The following is a 3,180-nucleotide window of genomic DNA, read 5'->3' on the forward strand; positions in this document are numbered from 1 at the left end:
AAACCCAACATAATGATGAAAGCATCAAACCAAAACAGTAGGCCATATTCAGAAACTTAAAGGTTTGGCGGGAAAAGTGCAAAAGAGATTTCAGACATTGCATTTACCAGATTTTTTATTTTTAGGTCCTCAGATCTATGTCCACTGAATTCTTCTGAGTATTTCTTTTCATGTTACTGAACAACTAAATTGACAGCAAATAAAGGTTCTTTATTTCAAGCGTTTACCCCACCAAGTAGCAATGACAGTGACACACACTTGTTGCATACCCACTACAATGCCAAGATGCTGTGTTGCTTGGTGCTTTGCAAGACACAAAAGAGACGGATGACCTGTCTTCAAGGGGCATCTATGGAGAGAAGCTTAAAAGGAGTCTCTGTGGTCTAGTGATTTTGTAATGTGTCAAAGGAGCTGCAAGGTTGAAAAAAATTAGTGAACAGAAAAGAAGGTCTGGATTTGGGATATATTAAGTCTTTTTATGATAGTACATGGAAATAAAAATTACAGTCCTTAAAAGAAGAGACAGAGTTTAAACTTAGAAGTATCCCCATCCAGACATAAGGGTTTGTTAGCGTTAACTCCACAGCATGTCTCACTGGAGAATTTTAGGGTCATAGTTCCCTCTTGATTTGTTTTGAATTTAATTGTTTCCAGAACAATGGACTGCAGTTGCTTGATCATCAACCCCAGTTAGTTAGGAGGTTGTCCTTAAACAAGTTACTTGACCTCTCTGGCCTCAATTTCCTTATTTGTGAAGAAGAGGGAATCCAGATATCTCTGAAGCATGTTAAGATCTGGGGAACTTAATAGGTTTTTGGTTCTTTCTCTGTTTTCTAAACATCTGTCTGACCTCTATAGACCAGAGGAAGTCCCTGCTCTGTGGCTTTTTTTTTTTTTTTTGGCTAGCTTCCCAAGCGGCACTTATTTTTCTAAAGAGACATTAGCAGATGCTCCGTGAAGTAATCTGGAAATGACTTAAAATTCAATAGTTCTTAGCACTGGGAGCTTTGCCATTTGCCATTGTAATGCAAGCAAGAGTGTTAGAGTAATGTTAAAATGCTTTAATGCTGATGAGAATGTATGGCATACTCTCTGGCCATAAGGTTTCAGCAGTAAACAATAGCTGGTTGCTGACACTTGGGAGAACCAGAATTAAGGTGAATACATTAGCTATAACCAAAAGCGGGCATACGGTGAATCATGCACAAGTAACTGGGAAGACGGTTTCTCCTAATGAAAAACCATCCTCTCAGCTCCCGGGATCCTTCTGGAAAGTGTACAGTGTCTCCTCATAAAGTCTTAGGGGGATGGGGAAGCAGCCTCACAGTTTATCCCACAGTAATGACATCCGACTTCTTATGTACCTTCTCCACAGCTGCGGTGCACACGGTGCAGGTTCCTATGAAGCTTATGAAATAGCTTTAATTGCCAATGCCATGCCAATACATTTTAATTACTGTTTCAACAATATAATTAAGTTTTGCATTTATGTACTCTTATAACCAGAGTAGTTTGCTGAGCTGAAGAAATGAATACCAATGTTAATGAACCTACTAATTGAAGCAATATGTAGAGTAAAGATGCCGTTACTTAAATAATACCATTGTCACTTGTCCAATAATTTTAAAATATTAATTGCAATAAAATTAAGAGGCTTATGTATTCAAAAGAAAGAGTTTTTTTAAAACAGGCCATAAAACCTGGCAACCACTCACTCTTAATATTCTGGTGTTTGTGCTCTGATCAGTGAGCTCACCACTTTCCTCTTTAGAATGCAGCTTTAACTTGGTCTTGTTTTGGTATTTTATACTTAACAGTTATAAGCGAACAAGTAATCTAATTTTCTTTGGCAGAAAGGAAAACCGTCTAAACAGCAGTGTGATTCCGCCTGTTCTGCAGAGATATGTTAGGTTCTTCCCAGGTTTCTGAGTGGCTTGGGGAATGTGTGGATGGAGGAATATTAAATGATGATGTAATGCTGTACTGTAAGACACTGGCTTTTCATAATGGAATAGACCTCCCTGTTGCCTGGATGTAGATATTTCAGCTTGAAATTCCTAATGTCTGCTTAAAGATAGCCAGTGTGACAGCAATGTCAGCATCAGAAAGTCTGGGGGAAAGGTTAATATATGACCTGCACCAATGATCTTCTGAAGCTGCTATCCCCAATTGATACTGATCTTTAGTAAAGTGACAGAGAAAGGGACAAATGTGCTTAGAATCTGTGTCAAAACTTAAATATAAAAGAGTAGCATTATGTTGAAATACAAAGGTTCATTTCGGGTTTATGTTTATATATGCCAGGCTTTTACTTGAATTGAAGATATAAAATAATGATCATACTGAAGATCTTTAATTAAGAAACTGTTTTTTTATGACTGAGAATGGATATTTAGATGCATCAAAGAGAGGAAGTTCTGTTTATCTCTTAAAGGAGAAAGTTTTATTTGAACGCATAATATAACCATTGGATTTGAATTATAAACTTATAGTTACAGTCAAAGGTTTTCTTGATTTTTTTTTTTTTTGCCAGATGCTAACTTAAAAATATGTTAATTTTTAAGAAGAAAACCCTAGATTACAAAATGTAGGCAGACATTATATCTGGATATTTGGTCTACTTAAATTGTGCATTCATGATGGACATAATTTCTTTGAGTTAAATACTCCTCAAAAATTAATTATATAAAATGTCAACCACAGAACAAAAACACTGACATATGTACTTGTAACAATAATTGTAACTGTAATTTTTATATAGTTTTCTTTAGTTTGTCCCATTGGTATTTAATTTTATAAATTCAATTCAGTTCAGCCAATGATTTTTAAGCATCTATCTTGTGAGAGCATTAGCCTAAATGAAATAATGGGCTCTATTTTTCCTCTTTAAAAGAACATAAAAGGATATACCTCAAAACATAAATTCAAAAGCCTCTTTAGAGGGAAAGATGATTATGAGATTAACTTTTTCATTTCTATTTCATTAACTTTGAATGCAAACTACTAAGGTGGTAACAGAAAGCCATTTTACTTCTTAGCTTATAGCTGCTGAATAACCAAGTTCATGGACTCAAGCTATGATGGTAGTAAGTAAATGTGATTGACACACCTATTCAACCAGGATTTTCTTGGGGAATCACCTCCAAAATATATTTATCAGTTTTATGAAGTAGAAGCAGG

The 3,180-nt window shown here is 35.5% G+C and overlaps 1 protein-coding gene across 7 annotated transcripts in view; it reads right to left on the reverse strand.

Annotated features, from left to right (window-relative positions):
* The window catches only part of GRIK1 (glutamate ionotropic receptor kainate type subunit 1), a 339,264-nt gene that overhangs the window by 37,188 nt on the left and 298,896 nt on the right, over positions 1 to 3,180 (reverse strand). The window lies entirely within an intron of this gene.

The sequence above is a fragment of the Pteropus alecto genome, unplaced genomic scaffold, assembly GCF_000325575.1.
Source record: "Pteropus alecto unplaced genomic scaffold, ASM32557v1 scaffold81, whole genome shotgun sequence".
NCBI lineage: Eukaryota > Metazoa > Chordata > Mammalia > Chiroptera > Pteropodidae > Pteropus > Pteropus alecto.